Below are 25,196 nucleotides of genomic sequence, written 5' to 3' on the forward strand. Positions count from 1 at the left end.
TAGAAAAAGCACCAGAACAATGCAAAGAGTCCATGATAGTCAATGGTAGTAGTAGCCAGGCATTAGGTTCAAATCCAGGCCAACCAAGATGGGGCCCAGGTAGGATCCACCAAGTGGATTGGTCCCCAATAAAGTCTGGAATTCAAATTTCTTTTAAAAGTTTCTAAGTTACACTCGTTTGATGGAAGAGTTTCCAAAAGTGTCCAAATGTTATTGTATTGGGCAAACAGCCATAGGAGTAGACTTCTAAAGACCCCAGGATGCCAGTGTGCTAGGCAGAGGTCAAAAGCAGGGTCCAGTAAAAGTCTAGTTGCAAGTACAAGTTGGAGCAAGTTCCGCCCTTCAGGTCTTACAGGTCTCAAACAGCGGGTGCCGTTTTTTCTGTTCCTCCACAAGTCCTGAAAGTGTTATGAAGAAGGCTGGGTGAGGATCCAGCTTTGTAGGGTTCACCAATCTGTGGATGGTGGACACCCTAAGACACTTCTAGCCCCTCTCTGACAAATGGGGAAAATGTTCCTAGACCCTGACCCACCAGATTTTGCAATAGTTCTTGTTTGCTTTACTGCAAACAGGACCAAATGCAATGTGCCAGGGCAAATACAGAATGGTTAAGGTCTTTTAAACTTGGGATCTGAAGTTTAGGTTGTGAGTGGGAGTGTACAATGGTAATCCCCGGTGTCCCCACGAACAGGCCATTACAGGAGGCATGCAAACACTGAAGTACGCCACTCAATCGATTTTCTGACTACAGGTAATTAGAGTTATGACACTAGTGTTAATATCTCATCTTTACGGTGATTTTTGGGATTCGACATTTTAGGAAACCTGTAAGCCCTGAGGAAGTCATTAAATTGATTAAACAAATATAGTCTAGAATGGAATACTGACATTGTCTAATAAAGAAAATCGGTGATATAATTCAATTTATACTTGACATTTTTTTTTAAATAAGAGGAGTGCCTGAGTGCATGAATGTTGCAGCATGATGAAGGGGAGTTTGACTACAAACTCCCCTTCATCATGCTGTGCCTCCCACCCAAGCCCTTAGTCTGAATGGTTCCAACTACAAAACTCTTTAATACATTAGGCAGCAGCTCTTCCACAGCTCCAACATATTAGAAGTTGGATACACAATAGTGACACCCTAATTGCCAGTTCAACCAAAGGGCAAACATTTTGAGTCTGTGGCTTCTGGCTGCGAGGGGGGCCATGTAGATGTAGATGTTGAAGAGTGTGGGGCTCATGGAGGAGCCCTGGGGTACCCCACAGCTGATCTCTGTTGGCTCTGAGAGGAAAAGGGGTAGTCTTACTTGTTATGTTCGGCCAGTCAGGAAGAAGTGGATCCAGTTCAGTGCCTTGTCGCGGATGCCGGCGTCATGGAGACTTGTTATTAGGGTGCTTTGGGAGATGGTGTCAAAGGCAGCTGAGAGGCCCAGTAGGATGAGGGCTGTGGTTTTGCCCTGGTTGAGGAGGGATCAGATGGCATCAGTGGCAGCAAGGAGTGCGGTCTTGGTGCTGTGGTTGCTTCGTATTGAGTTTTAATGGGGTGACCCACGTAAAACTACCAGACCTGGGCCTGTTTAAGCAGTACAGTAAACGATCTGGTCATGGTAGAAAATGTGTAATATAGTTAAATAACGTAATAGCATTCAACACTCATTATGTGTGTATAATGCTCTAGTCATATTTAATTCAAAGTCTTGACAGGCATTAAATGCAAAATAAATACGAAACATTCTGATGGAAACGCAGTTGCTCCCGAGAGTAATACCAGTGATAGTATTGTTTGTCAGTGCTCTCAAAGTTGAAAAAGAGGAAAGTGTGGAGTAGGAAGTGTTGAGTCAGTGAATGAAGGACAGGAAAAAGGTAAGGTGACATATATACATCTTTTTTTACATGAAATGAAACCTTTTTCAGCCTAACAAAGGTCAACTGTTCCTTTATCAAAACAATGCTCAATTATACATGTTAATCGTCACATTTAGTCCATTGAGCTTGTAGTGAGGTTTGTAAGTAGTCTACGTTTCGACCCCAGATAGAGAGGGTAGCTTTCGTCCTCACGTGGGGGTCTTCTTCAGGACGGGACAGTGAAGAGCACCTGAAGATAAGGGGAAGAGTGTGTGAGAGGAGCATTGCTATTTAAGAAAAGGGGTGAATGCTAAGGTAAGTAAGGTACATGATACCTACTTGTGAGCAGAACACGGAGTGTGTATCCAGAGAGGGACAAAGCTCGTGTGTAGCTTTGTGTCCGTAAGTGAGGTCATCAATCTCTCACATGTGGGAATGTATCCAAAAAGAATCTAGCATCAAGGGAAACAAGGTAGACGGAGTAATGTTAAAACAACGGGATTTATGTCAATAATTGATCGCGCAAAGTTGACTCAAATGGCTGGGGTGCCTAGGGACTGAATGAACAGTGTGTTCTCAGCAGGAATGATGTTAAAGAAAAATCGCCTGGTGTCAACACAGTCAGTAATGACTGGTGAGAGAGCAATGAATCCGATCTAAGGCATCAGAGATCAAAGCTGAATATGAAAACACACCCGCTAAAATCCAGGGGGAAGTTATCCTCGTCACCGCTGGCCCTGAGATAGAGAGTGGTAGTGGCGGCTCAAAACAAGAAACGGGAGAGAAAATAAATTAAATGAAACAGAGGGGGGAAAAGCTCTTAAAATAACGCGCCATTATAATTTGCCTGAGGCCTCAATATGATTGAACAAACGAAACGTATGAATCCGTGTTAATGGGTTCAAATGCATACACTGGGGAGGATGAAAGAAACCTTACCTCATCCGCCGCCGTCCGACTCGTGAATGGGCGCGGCTGTCAAACCGGCTGGTAATTAGTGATTGCGGCTGACAAGCGTGCGTGCACCGTGAGATGCAGACGCTAAGTGCTACGTTGGGGACTCGTATGGAGCTGTCCAATGGGAAGGAGGGAGAGTGACGTGTCTAAAAGGGTGAACGTCACCTCTTTGGAAAAATGTTTAGAAAAAATAGAAGCCTGTATGAAGTGGGTCGGGCAAAGAACCCCTGAAAAGATATACTGAAAACATTCTGACAGTTAGGTAGGTGCTCAAATAGTCATCAAATGTGCCACTAAAAAAAGAATTAGACGAAGTCTTAACATTGGGTCGATGTATCATGAACAAATAAATAAAATCAGACATTCTGTAGTGTTAAATAAAACAAATCAAAGTAGCGGTCTACAGCAGAGGGGTCTAGCATGGAGACATGGTGGTGAGTGATCTCTGTTAGTGTTGGCAGGTAACCAGTATAGAGTGCATTAGATGTTTCACAGAGACAATGAAAGTTGTGGACACATACATAAATTAAATATTACGCGTTTAGAGACCCCTTAATTAGATCACATGACAAAATAATTTACAAGTATGCTTGTATACATGTTTCATGATGGCATTGTAGAGCATACATAACATAGTACATCTGTGTATATAAAAAATGGGGAAAATAGTCTACAACATGTGTATATTGTACATAGTTAGTGAGGGTCAGATAAGATGTACCAACTATTCATTTGACAGTCCTGCCAACTGGGCATTGGTGCCATCTTGTTCATTGAGTCCATTTACAACTGTGTCTAGGAGGTACATCCATTTGCATTCTCTTAAGTTCAAAATGGGTCCCAAGTCCCCACCCCGTAGGCTCACAGATATCTTCTCAATTACTAACCACCTAATAGATTCAGGTGTGTGTGCCTGGTTGGTGAAATGTTCAACAAGAGGGGCCCCTATTGTTTTACACCGGATTCTGCTGCAATGTTGTAGGATCCTTGTTTTTATTTTCTGTATTGTTTGTCCAACGTATAGTTGGTGCACGGGCAGATGATTACATATATCACATCACATGAGTTGCAGTTGGTATGGGCTTTGAGATCTAATGTGTGATGTTTGTAGTGAAATGTTTTTGTTTCAATTGATATTCTACATGCCTTGCATTTGGTACATTTGTAATGGCCTACTACTTCAGGTAGGTTCCACATACTTTGAATGGTTGGTTTGGGCGGACTCTCCAAGAATGAGCGAACGACATGGTCTCTGATGTTTTTGGCTTTTTTTAATCCATGCATGGGAGGTTCCTGGACATCCAGGTCGTCTGAAATGAGACCCAGTGGCCATTTGTGATTTTCTTTATATCGTTGCTCCTGGTGCAGTATGTGGTGAGTCAAAAAAAGGAGAGGGGGACCAGGAGCTGGTTGTGGTCCAATGTCCGTGCTCCACCAATGACAGTTAAATCAATGAGGACATTGTTCCATGTTGGCGGTGAAACAAAAATAGCTATCTACAGGCAGCCGCTGGCAGAGGGTAGGTGCTGACTGAGCCGGCCCCCGACGCAACCCAAATAGGGCGCAGGCAGCCACGGCTATACCTAGGAAGCCCCCGCTTACATACACGAGGGTTGCGCTTTTTCTGTTTCTGCTGACTAGGTCACTGTACCCTGCAGCCCCGTACCTCTCTTTACCTTTCCCAGACGCAGGTTACCTTTCCAATCACTGGAACCCTCGTCTTCACCGTGCACAACCTCTCACTTTAGTTTGGTCCTGATGAAACGCCACTGACCCTCCTGGGCATATTAGGCGTGAAACATGTCGACCTTTTTATAAGTCACACTAGCACCTTGCGCTTATAAGTGACCCTGTGACCTTTTGGTCTTTTTATTTTGCCAGGGGCCCCACAACATTAAAATAATACTTTTTGGACACCCCTAGGCATTTTTATTCACACACCCTGCACGCACGCAACCACTTACCTCTCGGATCCACCATTATTTTTTAGCCCACATACCCGCACTCACCTTACGGCTTTTCTCTTTAAAAGACCTCCGACAAAGAGACCCTTCGGGGGACCGTCGGGCATTGCAGCGCCGGCCCGACGAGGAGCAACAACAAGCCCAATGATGAAGCAAGACATCCTTCGGGGTGTGTGAGGGCTAACTAGAGGCTACATTGAGTCCTCCCCTTCGGGATTGGATCCTTGAGACTGGGGACATTTCTCTCTGCCTCTTTTCACCTCCCTTCTACCTCCCTTCCCCCTTCTACACTTTCTCTTCTCTTTCTACTTGTGTTGAGCAGTATGTGGTGACACATATCATCCTGTTGTTGGTCGATTGGCGTTGTTTAGGTGTTAATAGTGTCTCTCTGTTGTTATACAAATGCCCTTTTGCATGCTCTTTTAACAAGTCTCTTGGGGTAGCCTCGTTCCATGAGGCGTGTAATGAAATTGTCAGATTTTTGAAAAAAGTCCTCCTTCCGTGTGCAGTTCCTCTGGATTCGGAGAAACTGGCCGAATGGTAGGTTATCACGGAGACCTCGTGTATGGTGACTAGTGTACCTCAGCAGGGTGTTACGTTCAGCCAGTTTTCTGAAAAGGGTGGTATAGAGTTGGTCTTCAGATACCTTGATACTGATATCCAAGAAGTCGATGGAATATCTATCAAAATGCATGGTGAATTTGATATCATTGGAGCGGGTGTTGAGCCAATCAAAGAAACTTTGAAGCTCCATCTCTTCTCCTGTCCAAATAAGAAACACATTGTCTATGTATCTTCTCCATTCGGTTACGTGACTGCCAAACGGATTGGTTGCAGAGAAAATAAGGTTGTTTTCAAATTAGTCCATGAAGAGGATCGCCAGATCTGGGGTGAAGGCCGCTCCCATCGCTACTCCTTTGCTTTGAATGAAGAATTCATTTTGGAAAATGAAGAAATTATTCATCATAGCTACTTCTAGTAGTTCGAGTATAAAATCAGTGGGGACATTGGTGGGTTGAGGTCTTCCTTCAAGTGCTAATCTCATGGAATCTAATGCTGGTTGCTGGACTAGAGCATTATACACAAAAAATGAGTGGTGAATGCTATTACGTTATTTAACTATATTACACATTTTCTACCATGACCAGTGGTTGCTTCGTAAGCCAGATTGGGTGGTGTCCATGGCATGGTTTTCTTTGATGAATTCCTAAAGTTGGGCATTGGTGGCCTTCTCAATGAAGTTGGCTGGGAAGGGGAGAAGGGAGATGGGTCTGAAGTTCTTGAGGTCTGTCGGATCGGCAGACAATTTCTTGAGCAGGGTGATGATCTCGGCATGTTTCCAGTCATCAGGGAAGGTGGCGGTTTTGTTAGAACAGTTGATGGTGCAACGAAGCGACCCTTGACCCTACCTCCATGCAGGTCGCTCCCCACACCACGCAGCTCCACCTGACTGCGCTGGTGCTCCCAGCCCAGCTGCTGCCGCTGTGACTAGGGTTCAAAGCCCGCCGTAGGCTCCGCTCGTTTTTTGTCTCCAATTGTTTTATTTGTGCTGTGTTTGCTTCTCTGTGCCATTGTATTGTGCCCACTTTTGTTGCCCTGTAATCATAACGTTTTCTGCCACCACTGTTTGCCCCTTTTGCCTTCTGTCTTCCCCTCGCTGTTCTCTTCCGATTCCCGGTTCCTGCCCCTGTGTCCCCTGCGGCCCCGCCCCCCTCATCCTCCATTGGCCTCCCCGCTCCCGCCTCCCAGCTGCACCTCCCTCCAACCTCCCCCTATATGGCGGCCGCTGCGCGGCAGTGAGAAGCGACCCTTGACCCTACCTCCAGGCAGGTCGCTCCCCACACCGCGCAGCTCCACCTGACTGCGCTGGTGCTCCCAGCCCAGCTGCTGCCACTGTGACTAGGGTTCGAAGCCCGCCGTAGGCTCTGCTTGTTTTTTGTCTTCAATTGTTTTATTTGTGATGTGTTTGCTTCTCTGTGTCATTGTATTGTGCCCACTTTTGTTGCCCTGTAATCGTAACGTTTTCTGCCCCCACTGTTTGCCCCTTTTGCCTTCTGTCTTCCCCTCGCTGTTCTCTTCCGATTCCCGCTTCCCGCCACTGCTTCCCTTGCAGCCCCGACCCCCTCGTCCTCCATTGGCCTCCCCGCTCCCGCCTCCCAGCCGCACCTTCCTCCCACCTCCCCTTATATGGCGGCCTCTGCAGCAGACGCACGCAGAGGGCGCGCTACTGGCACGCCGAAGGAGAGCATTAGGCAAGCCCGTCTGTGCCCGTCCGCGCCTGGACCATGCCCAGGGCCCCCGCAAGAGCCACGACACCCGCCTCCGCTACGACCCCAGCACCCTCCACGCACTCAACGCCAGACGATCACGCACCTGCTGCCTAGCTGCCCCTAAGCGCACCCAAGGACCCTTCTCCTGCCGGGACTGCAGCTTCACCAGCATCCGGCCTGCCAAACCACCTACCAAAGAACCCAACCACCTCAGATGGATCCTGCTCAACACCCGCTCCGCCCGCAAACACGCCATGGAACTCTGGGACATACTCGACACCGATGCCCCAGATGTCGCCTTCCTGACAGAGACCTGGCTGAACCCCTTCTCGGCACCCGACATCGCCATAGCCATCCCGGAAGGCTACAAGATCACCCGCAAGGACCGCCCCAACGGAGTTGGAGGAGGAATTGCCATCGTGCACAGGAACACTCTCAAGATCTCGACAAACACCGATGACACCCTCAGCACCGCTGAACACCTGCACTTCCAGATTCACACTGATCCCAACACCACCCTCAGAGGAGCCCTCGTCTATAGACCCCCCCGGATCCCGTTCACAGTTCAGCGACTCCATCGCCGACTTCGTCAGCACACACGCCCTCGCCTCCATGGACTACATCCTCCTCGGAGACCTGAACTTCTACCTCGAGAACAACAACCCCAACTCTTCCACCCTGATTGACAACCTCTCCAACCTCAGACTCAGACAACTCGTCACAACACCCACCCACTCCGCCGGCCACACGCTTGACCCCATCTTCTCAGCAAGCGCTCATGTCTCCTTCAACCACACCACCGAACTCCACTGGACTGATCACCGCTGCATCCATTTCACCTTCCGGAAACCCACCACGCACCACTGCCCCCAACAGATGCCGCTCCGCTGCTGGAGCAAAGTCACCGAAAACCAGCTGTCCACCACCCTCACACAGAAACCACCCGCAGACCCGACCAACCCGATACCACTGCTCACAGCCTCAGAAAGTGGATCAACGACTGTGCCAACACCCTCGCCCTGCTCAAGAAGCCCTCCAACACCCGCACCAGAAAGAAAGCCAGCTGGTTCACCGAAGACCTCCATGCCTCCAAGCGAACCTGCCGAAAACTCGAAAAAACTGGATCCGCGAACAAACACCGGAAAGCTACACAGCCCACAAGAATGCCACCCGCAGACACCACCACCTCATCAGATCCACCAAAAGGACCTCCTTCAAAGACTGCCTAGACAACAACGCACACAACAGCAAAGAGCTCTTCAGCATCGTGAAGGAACTCTCCAACCCCAGCTCCAACACGAATGACATCCAACCTTCACAAGACCTGTGCGACTCGCTGGCCACCTTCTTCCATCGCAAGATCACAGACATCCATGATAGCTTCAATGCCGTGACCACCCGGGCAACCACCGAGACCCCCGCTCTCACAACCACCACCCACACCAACCATCTTCTCTCCTGGACCACCATCAGTGATGACGACATCATCAAAATCATGAACACCGTCCACACCGGATCCCCGACAGACCCTTGCCCATACCACATCTTCAACAAGGCCAGCAGCACCATCACACCCCATCTCCGGAAAACCATCAACATCTCCTTCGAGACAGTGACCTTCCCGGAGAGCTGGAAGCATGCAGAGATCAATTCCTTACTCAAGAAACCCAAGGCGGACCCCAAGGACCTCAAGAACTTCTGGCCCATCTCCCTGTTCCCGTTCCCGGCGAAGGTCATTGAAAAGGCCGTCAACAAACAACTGACCTGCTTCCTCGAGGAGAACAGCATCCTGGACCCATCCCAGTCCGGGTTCCGCAGCAACCACAGCAACGAAACTGCCCTCATCACCGCCACCAACGACATCAGGACCCTACTAGACAACAGAGAAACTGCCGCCCTCATCCTCCTGGACCTGTCAGCCACCTTCGACACGGTTTGCCACCGCACACTACGAACAAACCTCTATGACGCCGTAATCCAAGAGAGAGCCCTAGACTGGACAGCCTCCTTCCTCTCCGACAGAACACAGAGCGTTCGCCTCCCCCCTTTCCGCTCCAAAGCCACCGAGATCATCTGCGGCACTGGATGTGGAACAGCCGACTGAAGCTGCACTCGGACAAGACAGAAGTCCTCATCCTTGGATCCTCCCCCTCGGCCTGGGACGACTCCTGTTTGCCGACTGCACTAGGACCACCCCAAACACCCACCAACGACACACGCAACCTAGGAGTCATCCTCGACTCTACCCTCTCCATGACGAAGCAGGTCAATGCAGTCTCCTCCTCCTGCTTCAACACCCTCTGCATGCTCCGCAGGATCTTCAAGTGGATCCCCACTGAAACAAGAAGGACGGTCACCCAGGCCCTCATCAGCAGTAGACTGGACTACGGGAACGCCCTCTATGCAGGAGCCTCGGCCAAACTCCTGAGACGGCTTCAACGCATCCAGAACGCCTCTGCGCACCTGATCCTCGACATCCTTGGCCGCAGCCACATCACACCCCACCTGAGAGACCTGCACTGGCTCCCTGTCAACAAGAGGATAACCTTCAAACTGCTCACCCATGCACACAAGCCACTCCACAACACCGGACCAGCATACCTCAACAACCGACTCAGCCTCTACACCCCCACCCGCCAGCTCTGCTCCGCAGACCACACCCTCGCCACCGTCCCCCGCATCCGAAGAGTGACCGCCGGCGGCAGATCATTCTCCCACCTCGCCACCAAGACATAGAACACCCTCCTCATCCACCTAAAGCAGACCGAAGACCTTCTGACCTTCAAAAAACTTCTCAAGACCTGGCTTTTTGAACAGTAGCAGCTCACCCCAGTGCCTTGAGATCCTCACGGGTATGTAGTGCGCTTTACAAATGCTTTGATTGATTGATTGATTGATGGAGGGAGCTGCTCTATGGAAGATGTGGTACCGTCATGTATCAGATGGGGCACCTGAGTGGATGATTTTCATGGTCTTGGGCATGTTTTCTGTGGAGAGTGGAGTCCAGTTGAGCACAATCTGTTGGGGTGCAACATGGTCGCTAGTGGTGGTGTCGGGTGTAGTGGAAGGGTCTTGGATATCGAAGCTGTCGTAGATCTGACTGATCTTATGGTGGAAGAAGGTGCCAAGTTTGTTGCAGAGATCTTGGGAGGGCGGGACGTCTGTGGTCTCCCTGTTGAGCCTGGCGAACAGTTTGACAATGGTGAAGAGTTCTTTGCGTTGTGTGCATTGCATTGATTATGTCTTGGAACACCGTTTTCTTTGTGGTTTTGAGGCAAAGGTGATGTGCGTTGATGGCGGATTTGAAGGTTGGGTGGGTTTCCGGGCTTTTGTTGTTCCTCCATCTCTTCACGAGTCTTCTGCAGGTGCGCCTGGACTCATGGAGGGCAGGGGTGAACCAACTGGCTTTCTTGGAGTGTTGCTTGCCTGGTGTCTTCTTGAGGGGTGCCGGATTGTCGGCGCAGTTGGAGTTCCATCGGTGAAGGGTGCACACTGCGGTGTTGGCGTCTGTGTTGGCAGAGTGGTCGTGCTAAGGAAGTCGACAAGACATTCTTTGGTGGCCTTGTCCTAGCTGCGATGGGGGGGCAATGAGAGCGGTGGTGTACGGTGGGCGTGGTGAAGGCGCGATGTACGCAGTGGAGGTCGGTCCATAGGATTTCGGTGATGTGGCTGCTGGTAATATTCCCGCTGGCAGAGATTACGGGGTCGAGCGTGTGTCCGGCTGTGTGGGTTGGTGCAGTGACTAGCTGCTTGAGGCCGATTTTGGCGAGGTTCTCCAGTAAGGAGGTGGTGTTCTGGTCGCTGGGGTTGTCCAGGTGGAAGTTGAGGACTCTGAGTACGATGTAACCGGTGGATGCCAGAGCCTGGGGTGTGATGAGGTCTACGATGGTTTTGGTGAAAAGCTAGTGGGGGCAGGGACCTGGAGAAAAAGGTACCATGGAGGGAGATGTTGGGGTTGGTCTGGATCTGGAAGTGGAGGTGTTCCATGGTTGTCGTTGGGTCGTTTGAGCGCGTGGTCAGTCAGATGGTGTTCTTGTGGTTGATGGCAATACCTCCTCCTGGTCGGTGGCGCAGTCCTTGTGGGTGATTTTGTCAGGGATGCCGATGGCGAAGTATGATCCAGAACTGGAGTTGGTCCAGGTTTCCGTGAAGAAGGTGACCTCGGGAGTGGTGGCGTCGAGGTCCCAGATTTCTGTGGCGTGTTTGTAGAGGGATCGCATGTTGAGGATGATGCAGTTGAGCCGGTAAGGTGCGCTGTTGGTCAGCAGGAGGAGCTGGCGTGTTGGCATGGATAAAGGTGTGGCTGCAGTTCCAGGAAGGGAGGGGTCCATGGGTCTCCATTGGTGACACGAGGTGCAGGCAGCGTAGTGTCCTGAGGTGAGAGCGAGGAGGGTGCTTGAGTCATAGCGTTGGAAGATCTGAGAACCAGGGTCCCTGACGCAGGCGTGGTCATTCATGGATGGGTGCAGACAGGCTTGCCATTGGCATCCCCCATTAAATAGTGCTGCAGGGGGCTGGACAGCTGGAAGGCTGAAAAACGCAGAAATGGGAAGGGTCACTGGAGGGGGGCGGGGCCACGAGGGATCGCAGCGGTAGGGGCGATGATGAAGCAAGAATACAGAAAAAGGAAATAAAAGCGAAAAAGGCAGAAGCAAATAGGGCAGAAGCAGGAGGAAAAAATTAAAAGAGAAAAGCAGAAAAAGAGAGACAGAAGGTCAGTCAAACAGCGGAGCAGTGACACTCTGCCACTAGACCACCAGGGATGAGGCACAGGCAGGAGCCTGTGGGTGGAGGAGGACCTCAAACTCCTGACCTCCAGGCCAGCAGAAGCAATTGGGCCTGCAGCAGCTACCAGATGGAGCTGCGCTGTGAAGGGAGCAAGTCCACTAAAGGTTATGAGGATATGAAGATGTCAGTGCTAATTTAACACGCATAATAATTTTACAATAAAATTATATGTTCTGAAACAGATAATGTTAAGACTTTATAATGCAGGCTAGAAATTGTTATCTTAAAAGTATAAATTAAAGCTTTCTAGTTGGATTTCATAACATGAAACTAACTTGCATATTTTTGATATTTGTAAGCATTTATTTTGCAATGTTTTTCAGATGTTCACTCTTGCTATTGTTTTTCTTTTTCTTTTATATCCGTAAGTACCATTTATTTTATTTTTTTAAAGTTTACATTTGGTCACCTTTGCTTGGTGCAGGACAACAGCACTAAAGGGTCCTTAAGTTTTTCAACCTTGTAAATGTTTTTTGCAGGTTTTTGCTAAATCTTTATATCTGGGTGTATTATGTGTATGAAAAACATTAAAAAGCCTCTATTCACCGTCCAGGTAATTTTTAATGTATGATTTACACATTTACATGAGAGATGTTTGCATTAGGTTCAGGAAGTTATCAATAATCGGAGTACAGGAAGAAGACTAAGCAACAACCAACTGGGCATACCACAAACCTTGTTCAATAGTTTGCCTACAAGAAGCACATGCTTTGTCTACCACTGTAGACCTGGCCCTCCCCTTCGGGATTGGATCCTTGATATTGGGGATGAACCTCTGCCTCTCTCTCTTTTCCACTATTTTTCTCTACATCTCCTCTACTCTAGACGTTATCTCCTCTTTCAGACTGGGTGACACACCGCACCCTTCACTAGGAACAGAGTCCCTTATGATTCAGCTATCATTTGAGGAGCACGGACAGTGGACCACAACTAGCTCCTAGTCTCCCCCTCTTTTTGTTGACGCATCTTGTCTACCACTGTACCATTATTTTCCATTGCTGACACCTATAGGCACTAAGGGGCATATTTATCAGTCTTTCAAGCAGCACAATGCAGGAAGCTAACTTGCTGCTCTGTGCTGCGCTGCGTGAAAGGAAAAACGCAGATATGCGCCATATTTAACATTATACTGCCTACTCCTGTCCTTTCCTAGCTCTATGGCTTGTCACTTTTGGCTGCCTAGTGCCAGCTCCGGCACCCTTGCATCATGGTGAGAGGCAAGTTCCTGTTCTCTGAGCGCTGTAGAATGCAGCACAAATAGAAAAAGGACAAAACAAGGAGAAATAACAATATTCCTCTTTGTTACGCCTCACCTCGGGAGGCATAGCATTTTGACGCATTCCCAGGTCTACCACTAATGGTATATCCATGGGTGGATGTTTGGAAACACGCATGCCCCACCTATCGAATGCCACCCTGCCGCACAGTAACGCATGGCAGCGATTTGCACTGCCTTGGGTAACTTTAGGTTTATCAAGCCATGTAGGGCCACACAAGGTGGCCTTGCACAGCTTGATGAATCTCACTTAGGTTTTGCGTTGCCCTTGCACTCCCTTGCGTGGTGCCAGGTGATGCAAAACCTTGATAAATATGCCCCATAATCTCTACTGTCTCAACTCCATTATAATTCTGGCTGCAGGTGCATGGAACGGGATGGATGTGTGGACAAGAGATTTGAACAAAAACATATAATTCAATAAAGGGTTTTTGGTCTTTGAAAGACCCATCAATACACAAAGCATGTCTTACTACAACTTGGCAGGTCTCCAGTATGCCAAGTCTTCAACATACATAATAGCACCATATTTAAGTGAGTTCTTATGAGACTTACAAAGCCCCACAAGAGCAGCAAATCCCAGCATCAGTCTTCCCTGTCATCACTATGTAACTGCTTTGGGACCTGGTATTGCGCGTGTGTCTAACAAGCGAGGCGATCTATAAAAAGGAGACATAGAATGCATGAAAGGAAAGAAATTAAAACAACATGATCCGGATTACAATGCAAGGCGTGGGAACTGGCATGGAAAACAAAACAAGGTAAATCAGTGTCTGTAAAAAACTCAGGAGATTACAAACACTCAAAGAGTGCAAGAAGGGTGAGTCAAGAGAACCTAACTCCCTGTGACTGAGTTCGGTTCTTTGGGGTACGCTACCCAGGAGGATGGAGCAGAAGCTGGAAGGTGCATTGAACAAACGCTGTGCAACAATAACCACTCTACAACCTATCAACTGTGACTAAATGGTGTGTATCTTGTTCAAAACTCAATGAATCCAATTTGTTAATAAAATCAGTCGTGTCACGTAGAAATGATGGAACCTCCTCGACAAATGGTTTTAAAAAATGGTCAACAAATTTTGAGATTGGTTCTAACAATGACTCGCAGCCTGAGACAATAGGTCTCCCGGGTGGCGCATTTAGTCGCATTAGATGTAGTATCATTATACACACAAATACCTCAGGATGATGGCCTGGCAGTCATTAACTCATATTTAGAAAGTAGACCTAGACCCACAAGAGTTCCCACTGAGTTCATCATGGAATTAGCAAGTTTTGCTCTAAAGAAAAACGACTTTAATTTTAATGGAGACTTCTACTACCAAACTAAAGGAGTTGCAATGGGTTGTCCCTTTGCCCCAGAGTTAGCAGTACTCTTTATAGCAAAATACGAGGAGAAATTCATCTATAACGAGAATCAAATACGTTGGAAAATGGACTCGTTATATAGACGACATATTTATGATTTGGACCAGCACTGAAGAAAATCTCAATAAGTTCTATCACTGGTTAAATAATCGAACTGAAGATATAAAATTCAGTCTGAACCACTCCAAGATAAAGATTTCTTTCTTGGATGTGGAGGTATATCCAGCAGAAAATGGACTGGTCACCACTCTATTCAAAAAGCCAACGGATCGCAACAAAGCGTTACACTTCTCAAGTAATCATCCCAGAAACGTAAAAGAGAATCTGCCCTATGGGCAATTTCTAAGAGTAAGACGTAACTGCTTGTACAAAGATGAATATCTGTTGCATGCAACAAAACTGCTTGACAATTTGAAGAAAAGAGGGTACCCCAAAAAATTGTTAAAAAGAGCCATGAAAAGAGCTTGGTGGACCCCACGAGAAGCTCTACTCGAAAAAAAATGAAAAATCTCCTCTGTAAAGGATAGTTTGTGTCTCGACATTTTGCCCGAATTCAAATACCTTGAAGAAAGTGATCAATCAAAATTGGCACTTGATAAAAAATCTGGACCACTCCTTAAAACTGAATCCACTTTTTGCTTTTAAAAAAGACCGCAGCATTGCAAATCAAGTTGTACGAGCAGCTATGCCAGTAAAAAAACAAAATACCGTACGAGACTATGTAGGTCTCCCACGAATACTGGGCCATCACAAATGTGGAACTTGCATCTGCTGCGAGTCCACCGACGAAGGAACATTATTTGCACATAATTCCATCTTTTGGAAACACGAATCTTTCACCAATTGCAAAAGTAAAAATGTGATTTATGGGATTCGCTGTCCCTGTAATCAATTGTACATAGGAAAAACGAGCCAAGAAATAAGAATAAGGGTTTCCCAACACAAATCGCGGATCAATAAAAATGTCCAAACTGCTCCATTGGTAAATCATTGGAGAGCTCACAATGATTTAATAAAAGATCTAAAGTGGACAGTGATTTCAAAAGTAGAACAGGACGTAAGAGGAGGAGATCTTGAGACCAAGCTATCAAGAAGAGAGGCTATGTTAATAGTTAAATTTCACACAGCTTTCAATGGATTAAATGAGCTCTCAGAACTTAATAATTTGAGATAATTCCTGCCAGACCGCAAATACTGGTATCCTATGAGAAGAGAATCTGTATTTCTCTTATCCATTCTCCCATTTGCAATTAGATTGTCATTTTCGATAGTAAAACCGGTATTGTTCAAAATTAGAATGACTTAAATTGAACAATAAAGTTTTTTCAAATCCATTCAAGAATTTCTACATAAGGTGTCCGTGGGCGATTGTAAATTGAACCGTTTACAATTAAAAAGACCATTTACAAGAATGAGGGAAGTCTTTTTTAGACATGAATCAGAGAGGTTATAAAATTGCATTGTTCGTTTTCCTACGTTATGAAAAGAACTACAAATCCCATGAGGTGAAAAATGGGGACACTACGTAGCGTTTAAAACGCACGTAATGAGACGCGCTCACAGTGGCGTTTGACACTTCTGAATACAACAAGAAATGTCGAGAGTATCAAGGTACGTTGAAATCTATAAACTAAACCAGGTTGAGTCCTTCTTCCGACCAGATAGCATTTGACTTAAAACGATGCCCGCATTTATATCTTTCCAGTTGGCAATAATGTGTTGAATCAGCGGACGATAGTTGGATTACAGCCTTAAGTGAGAAGAGCGACATTCACCGCACAATAAACTAAGGTACGCGTCCCATTTAGAAGTTCCATTAAACACCGTAGAACCTAGCAAAACAAAGAAACGGGTTCAAACTCTTTTTGCATTCTTCATTTTCACGGTACCAGTTGGAAAAAAGACAGCACTTTCCACCTAGAAAACGGAAGATTTAAGGAAAATGATCGGAACAGCGATCGAAATAATAAAAGACACGCTTTAACCCTCAGAAGACATGCATAATGTAAGTAATGAATGACAGCATTTGAGTGAATGTGAGACCATATTAGTATTTAGCATTTGATGGTGATTCTCTTTTTGTCTGTGTGGTTGTGTTTTTTCAGACTCAGACAACTACCGGGTTCTAGATCGGCTGATCTACCCATCACTAGACTGAGGTAAAGAAATTCAGACCACTGGTTGTTTTTTGCAAGTAGAGAATTCGGGTATCTAGTAATACTGAAAATAGTTTTTTGTTTGTGTTTCAGTCTACAGGTCCTGATGAGAGCCCCGGTATTGGAAGGGGTTCGAAACGCGTAGACCTTGGTTTTGGCCATAAGAATTAGAAATTGTTTTCAAAGTATCATACATAGCGACGACTCTGTTTAGTACTATTCTATGGCTGTTATGAAAAAAGAATTTTTAGAATTGTTTAAATGCAGTTTTTGATTGATGAGAGCATATGTGTGTGTTGGACTGTTCAGTTTGATATGGGTAGTGAATGAGTGAAAATATGATACGAATGACTAGAATGGATGGAGTGTGGAAAGAATGAGAATGTAATTTATACAAAGTTGCAGTCATTTTTTCGTATATGTGTTTGAAGTTTTGATAAATCACAAAACTTATGGTGTATATATAAAAAAGAAATAAAAAATTTATTGATTAAATTGACGGAAACAGTGGTCCAAAGTTTCATGTTGTTTTCATTCAATATGTTACCTCGCAATTAGAAGCGTATAGAAAGAAAAGTATCAGTATTGGCATTTTTGTTGTTTTTTATATACTACATCTGACAGAGCAGGAAACAGTGAAATGGTAATGTACGCGTACAACCTCACATCTGTCATGTAGTCCAAATGTACACTGTCCCGCAGCAGTAGTCAGCACCTCCCAAATAGTCACAATGTACATTGCCATACAGTCTGCATGTAACCCAGAACAATGTGCCAACATACATGTCAACACAATGTCAACATGCATCTCCCCTTCACATTGCAGGGGGGCACACAACACCTCCAGCAGAGCACAGAAGACAACACATCTGTGATGCCGGAGAGGACCACCACACCTTCAACACCAACACCCTACAACAGCCCATGGACATCCCATGCAACCCACCTCCAGGACCCGGGCAGCAAGCTACTTAGAGGAGAACACAGAGCCTGCAACAGACCACACAGCAGGAAGCACATGCAAGCACAGCTGGCTCACGACACTTCACCCACCCACACATGGCACCCCAATGCCATGTGTGAGCACGCCAAAAGGAGGTGGCTCAACAGGTGTGGGTGGGGACCCATGGAAGGCGAACTAGATCACATACGTTGGTGTCTATTACCCTTCAGGGACCACCTACACCCCACAAAGGAGACCCATACTTCCATAGGGACACATGCTGATGCACATACACAACCACGCCCAGGGGCACGCACATATCACTCACACACCCACGTTGTCTCTGCGTACGACCGCCCAGGCCACTCCCCTTAAAAATTGAGTGGGTGATGACAAAGCTACATGTCCAAGCTCAAACCCGATGCCTGCAGTGAAATGCCTGCATCCGCTGTACCCAGCACAAGGTAGTGTCACAGGGCCCAGGGCCCCATGCATACAACAAGACCACAGGGACACACGTAGACATGATGTTGAACTGGCTACAGGCACGTGCGCCAGGCCCCTTTATTGGCAGGGCCACATGTACAGTGATGCCTGTGCTTGATGTGTGTGGGGTGTGTGCAAGTCAGCCCTCAGGGAGTTGTTGGTGCAGGCAACAAATACAACAGTTAACACAATGAATACGTAAACAGACAACACCAGCATCACAGGGACAACTGCGGAGCATCATGGAGGTAGCCTGAGCAAGTCTAGAGGGCACACAATGAGCAAACAGAAGTGTCCGTGAGTTGCAGCTCACTGAGGTCTGGGCACTACAGCGGAGCGCGCCCATGTGAAGAAAAAGTCTCGGATTGTGTCCCTTCGAGATATTCCTTATGCAGATGCAGTGGGGTATCTTACACCTGCATCATCTTCAACATCAACTTCCCAGGACTCCCACACTGCTTGTGATGAGATCGCTGCGCAACCTCTCCACAGCACAAAACTCAATCAGTAACGGACGATGGCACCTGGAGTGCCTAGCAGGGTATCAGTCTGATGATGGCATCCACGACCGGTGTGAGCAACTCCGTAAGTCTGTCAGGACCACCGTTTTGACTCTGGCAGATGGCGGTTGGAGGTGATCCTGGCGGTGGTGGCATGTGCCTCCTGTGGTGATGCGACATCCAGGCCGGTCAGAACTCGATTTGGTGTGTGAGCCCTGGTGGACTTCAGTTGAGGCCGGAGGCAACGGACAGCGCAGACCTGACCAGCACAGCGTTAGTGGCCCCGGATGCACAGCGGCCGGCACAGGCACCCTGCCACAGGACGGTGACTTCTGGTGCACTGAGGTAGGTCCATGCGCAGTGAGCCGGTCCTCACCGATGTGGAAGGTGAATGTGGCGGAGTCTTGAGGAAGATGTACTCCAGGGTATGATGCGGAAGGTCTGATGTTATCCGAAAGCAGCAAATGGTGGAGTGGAAAGCGACAGCCTCATTTTCACCACCAATTCGGTATCAGCTACATGAGGATGAAAACTAGCCCATAGTCCATAGACTCAGATGCCACAAATGTACGAGCAGAGAGCGTCCATGAATGTCGGGGAACAGACTTTGTGGCACCGGTGCTGAGAGGGGATGCAGTCTGCGATGATGCAGGTACACTGATATGAACTCCGCCATCGCTAAATCAAGACTCTGTGACCAACTGGACTGCAGTGTAGGCTGGAGTCAGCGGTCAGCAGTGGCCTACACCCACCTGCTCGTAATGCACAGAGTTAGTGACACCAGGGCAGTTGTCGGTAGTGTTCGATCATCTCTGTAACATTGATCCTATTCCCTCCGGACTGCAACGCGTCGTCCACTTACGCCTCGCCTTGTGTGCCATGATATGTTTTCTGCCTTTGAATAATTGATGTTGATGTTGACTGTAGTGTAGGCTGGAGGCGGCAGTAGGGTACGTCAACTAGAAATATCTAAAGCGGGCCCGTGTCGTGGATGCCGTGATGGTCTGAGAGGCTGTCAAGGTCGCAGGCCTCTGGTTTGGAGCTTGTGCAGGCATGTGGTGGGCCCTCCTTGACACATGCCGGTGTTGGAAGGTGATTAGTGTGGCCTGCCTGCGCAGGGGTGGGCCTGACGGGTTCGGGGTCCACCACACCAGGGTACGGCAAGTGCACAGGATCGCAGGCAACTTCACTCACGATGACGATGACGACCTTGTGGCGTGGTGAGAGGTGCCGCCCTGGCAGAGACGTTGGGCTTTCTGGAAGAGGACCATGCCCAGGGCTACGTGCTTTTTATTCACACCCCTACGCTGGCCTGGCATACGCCAGACCATCCCACTCCGCTCAAGTTTTCAGAGGGGCGTAACAGGCAACATTTCCGCAAACTCCCCCGCTGGCTGGGGTGCCATGGTAGCATTCACTGGCCACTAAACTCCATACACCAGAGGTGTATGTCGCCATGGTTATGGGGGTGTTCTGCATGCTGCAGTCTGTCCAGCACATCTCCGCCACTCTTGTGCTCTCCCAGCCATGGTTCTCCTGCCTCTTTCACACATGCCTGGTTGCCACCTCTCCCCACATTGGGCTAGTATGTGGCTGAGGTGCAATACCGTTGATGGCTCATGTTCACGGCGTGCCCAGGTTACCATTGTGAGTTGTTCTGTTGTGTCTGGTAGGTGGGCATGTTGTTTGGCATGTTGGTTTTGATTTTGTGATGTGTGCATTGCCAGAGTTGTGGTTGCATGGTTGTGGAGTTGAGGTGAGTGGGGTGTTCATTTGGAAGTTGCCAAGGGGCTGTGCATTTCCCTTGGTGCCATCCTGGGGACGCTGGTTGCTGATGGACTGTCGGAGGATGGAGGAATCATGTACACTGGCTGGGTATTTTGAGGCGAGATTGTTGGAGGTTCCACGGTGTCGGTTGTTGCCTGCACAATGATGTGAGATGTGTGCTTTCTGTTGCGGTGATTGTGTGCTGTGTCACCAGGGGGCACAGGTATGACATGTGTGCTGTGGATTGCCTCCAACACGTGCATGCATCCAGCTATGACGTATGGGCCTTGCTTGGTGTCCAGCGGATCCTGCGCATTGTGTTGGACGTATAGGGACTGGGGTACCAGGCTGATGGTGCTGTCCAGGTCAGGTGTGAGGGACTTGGATGTGGCTGGCTGTGTGACTCCTCTGACTGTGGTGGGGGTTGGTTGGGGGGTACCAGGGGCCAACAGGTACAGCACAGCCAACAGCTTTGTGTGGGGTGGGATGTTGGTTGTCCGCTGTGTTAGTGCTGTCGGCCTGTTGAGCGTTGTTGGTCAGGATACATAGGATGGTTGTCCTTTTGAGCCTGTAGTGGGCAATTACATTGTCAGGTGTTGGGTCAGTGTGGCTGGTGTGTTTCCCGGGGGTCTGCTGTCTTTGTCTGCGCTTCCTCTGTGGTGGTCCGGGTGGGGTGTTCCGGGTGGGGGTTGGGGTCCTGGGGTGGTGGTGCTGGGTATTGTGGCTCTCTTGGGTGTCTGGGCCGCATGACCAGTGGCTCCATGGCATCTGTTGCCCTTCTGATGTGGCTGTGGGCCGTGCTCCCTTTTGTGGTGCAGGCTGTGGTCCAACTTTGCACCAGGTCAGAGCTGGTGTTATTTTCCTGCTGCTAACGCATCTTATCAGCTGTTTTGTGTTCTTATCGCAGTTCTGGGTGGTGGTTGTGAATGTTGTGAAGTGGTGTTGTCGCGGCTTTGGGCACGGGAACGCCTACTTTGCATCTCATTATCGATGGTTGAGGGGGTCTTCGGTGGTGATGTTTTTTGCGGCTGCTATCACGGGTAAACTGGTGCTGTGGACCGTTAACACCAGCTTGTGAATTGGGCGATAGATTTATCGCAACTTTGGCTGCGATAATGTGCCGATAACTTGGCGTTAGCTCCTTGTGAATATCCTCCTTAGTTTTCAATTCAATTCAATAAAACTTTATTCAATCTAGTTAAATGACACAGATCATAAATGTGTACAAGTTTAAAAAGACAATTTGGACATCCTTTGTGAAATTTATACAAGTTAGTTAATGGGACAAACCATGACAACTCCGACACAGTAGACTTCAAAGTCTAGTGGGTACATTACTTGGTCATACAACAGTCCTTACCTAGCCCTTTGCAAGTTGATTACTAAAAACATGAAAGGTCGATTAAAAGAAGCATCATATCAACAATGTACATTTAAAAATGACAATGATTTTGTCTGTGTTATTAAAATCTCTGATCTGAATAGCATGATTAATTTTTCATTTAGCTATGGAAGCCCTAAAGTGGGGATAATTGGAAAACTGACTACGCATGCATCCCCACAGAGAAGATGCTACTCAGAAACAGACATAGGGGTCACAGAGCTTCTTCTTAAAAAATAGTGCAATTCGACATTGGTTAAAATTGTACCACCTTAAAAGAGGAAGAATATATCTGGATCTCTGGTCCTTGTAGTATATACATTAAAAAAAGAAGTGAAGGTCAGATTGCAGTGACAAATTATCACAGGGACATTGTGCCAAGTCGCTGAAAGTGTACTTTCTGGCTGGAAAGCCCAACATCAAGGGTATTAAATCAGTGCGTAATCTTGAAAGAATAAATCTATGTTGTTTTTTTATACCTTCCAGATACAAAAATTCACCTTCAGTTATGGGAGGTACCTGATGGTAGAGTTTTGCTACTGTTTTTGCTTGATGATACTCCTTCTTTGCATAGTCAGCCTTGGCCAAAAATAGGGACTTGAGTTTCTTTTTTTGGAATTTGGAGCAGAAGCTTGGGTTGGTATACAATTCCGTGACGCCTAAAGGAGTGTAACTTGGTCTTAACATACTCCAACCAAGCAATTTTGTGGGCATTGCCTAGTGTCAAACAATTGCTTATTATAACTTAGTTGACATCCACAGTATTTCTTCTCCATATTGAATGCTACAACATAATCGGAGCAAGTCTTACTGTGTCCATTATGTAAGGTAGGCCCCGTTCTAGATGACAAACATAGTTAGAAAATTAGGCTGGAAGAGGGGCGTCCCTTTTAAAAAAAACATTGTCTATCTTCTGCAGTTGGTCTATTGGTGCCTTTCCTCACAACACAGCCCTGTATGTAGCTGCCAAAATTGTTTTTGCATTGTAGATCTTTTTTATTGTCCCTATGGGTTTAGATCCCAGTTTTTTACAAAAGCAGTCCATTACACCTCAGTTACTTCTGTTGTTAGTGCCCTACACTTTACCATGTGCACCCATGTTTGTTTGTTATCAAATGAAACTCCCAAATATGAGAAAGTCTCCACTATTTCTAGTTTCCTTGTCTTTATATAAAAAGATGGTAACCTATTCGAGGGTAGGGCACATGACACCATAACAAAGGATTTGGACTCATTAACCTTTGGTGGTGAGGCAGGGGGAAGGTTGGGATGTCTACTGTAGATCCTGTAAATGCGGCTTCCACCCCATTTGTATATAATGAGAAGAGGAATGGGGCAAGTACAAAGTCTTGCCTGACTCCTCTCATAATCTGGAAGGATCTCTTGCATTTCCCCTTTTTGCCGTACCTTATGCTTGCAGTTGCTTTTGAATACATTTCCTGAATTATGCTAATCAGGTGAAGGTCAATGCCCATCTCCAGCATTATAGACCATATCTTCACATGGCTTATGCTGTCAAATGCTGCCGATAAAACCATAAAAGCCATGTAAGTACACCCTCCCTTGGCTGCGGTATACTTTGCAATGGTCATGCTAAGATTTAGGCATTGGTCAATTGTTCCTCATCGCTTTTGGAAGCCATACTGACTTGGCATCAGAATATCTTTTTCCCTTGCCCAATCTTCTAGCCTGTTCAATAGGACATGGCCTAACAATTTTCCTGTGCAGTCCAGGAGGGAAATCGGGTGATAATTCTGAGGGTTAGATTTATCACCTTTCTTGTGTATTGAGACTATGATGCTTGTTTTGCATGAAGGGGGAGGTCCCTTCTTCACAATTTCATTGAATATGATGGTTAACAATGGAGCCCACAGATCTTGATGTTCCAGAAAAAAGTCAATGGGGACCCCATCCGGGCCGTGCGCTTTGGCACGAGTACACTTAAGCAGTACGGTTCTCACCTCTTCCAGATTAAAAACAGAGACTCGCTTGGGGCTCCTGTAGAATCAAAGGGATACTCCCTCATCAAGATCTTACTCCCAAATATGCCTTCAAAATGCAGCACCCAGGCATTTTCGTCTACATGATTGTCCAGAGTTTTATCTGGGCTGTTCTTGAAATAGGGAGCATTCACCACATTCCAGAAGTCCCTACTGTTGTTAGAAGAGGCTGTTTGACTAAGCAATCCCATGCCTTGTCTTACAACTCCATCTGTATTTCAGACGTAAATCCTTAATCAGGGACTGTTCTCTGGGAGATGCCTTGAGGGCCTTGTGAAGACTTTCTAGGGTTGGGAACAAGTCTCATCGAACCAGCCAGTTTCCTGTCTTTTTTTATTTACATTAGGCCGGGTTCAAGGATAATTTAATTTCCTTAAGTAATTCTAGAAAATTAGGGATTAGGGTGTCAGATTCTACATTCAGGTCTAGGCACTTAATGATCAGATCAAGTTTATTAGTTACAACCTGCTGGATTGTTTGCTCTTTATCTTTTCTATCCCATTTCAGCTGGAACCTGTTCTGTCGGACTAGAATTGGTTTAGGGACCTTATCTGTCTGCCTTGGGTGGGCACATACACCAGTAAGGTCAAACAACAGTATCGCATGGTCACTAAAATTAAAGAATGTGATAGTGTGGGCGATGTTGCAGTGGGAGTGGGCAGAGACAACCATGAAGTCAATTGTCGACCCATAGTTGCCACGGAAAAAGGTATTATCTAGACCACCTCCAACTGGATCTCTTTTATTGCATATTTCTAAGTTCCAAGTAGTTTTCATGATGCAGCACAGTGCTCTCTCTGGGTTCAATACAAGAAATATGTAGTTTGGAGCAGGCTTTTTTTAATGTTAAATTCATTAAAATAAAAATTGTGCTGCAAATGTACAATTTAAATCCCAAAATTCAACAGTATTTTAAAATTCTCATTACAATGGTTGGACTTCAGTTATGAAACAATTTTAAAGAACTTTTAGTGTTGTTTGTACAAAAATATTTTGTAATGAGGGGCTTAACGCAGTTGGAGATCCATTTAAAAGCTGGCCTGAAATTCATTTGCTATTGTCCACCCTATGAAAAATTGCAAGATATTGCATACAAAAACCCCAAAGTAGCAAAGGTGTAATCTTCACTTACATTTTTTTTAAAGCTTTAATTGTCATTTTCGTAATGTTACTTAAACAAGGCGACATGAAACATGGTCCGTTGTGCTCGAGGGACCAGTGTAACATATACAAGTACATAAGCATTATTCATTCAGATGCAGCATCCACTGCCCCGTCCTCCCCTCCTCACAGCCCACCACTCTTACATGGATCAGGTTGGATTGGATACCATTAAGGATAGAAGTCTTTCACAGAAAAAACAGTAGCAGCGGCTCTTCATTACAAGTGGTAGAGCAGGGTGCGGGTAAATAACACAAAAAAAGAAAATTAAAAAGCACTTACCAACCACTGCCACCCACCGTTGCAGAGTTCTTCAGCTCCAGTCCCGACT

General features: G+C 46.9%; 1 protein-coding gene across 5 annotated transcripts in view; it reads right to left on the reverse strand.

Annotated features, from left to right (window-relative positions):
• LOC146816674 (adhesion G protein-coupled receptor F5-like) overlaps positions 1–25,196 on the reverse strand; it is a 788,188-nt gene that overhangs the window by 590,411 nt on the left and 172,581 nt on the right. The window lies entirely within an intron of this gene.

The sequence above is a fragment of the Triturus cristatus genome, chromosome 6 (genome assembly GCF_964204655.1).
Source record: "Triturus cristatus chromosome 6, aTriCri1.1, whole genome shotgun sequence".
Taxonomy (NCBI): Eukaryota; Metazoa; Chordata; class Amphibia; order Caudata; family Salamandridae; genus Triturus; species Triturus cristatus.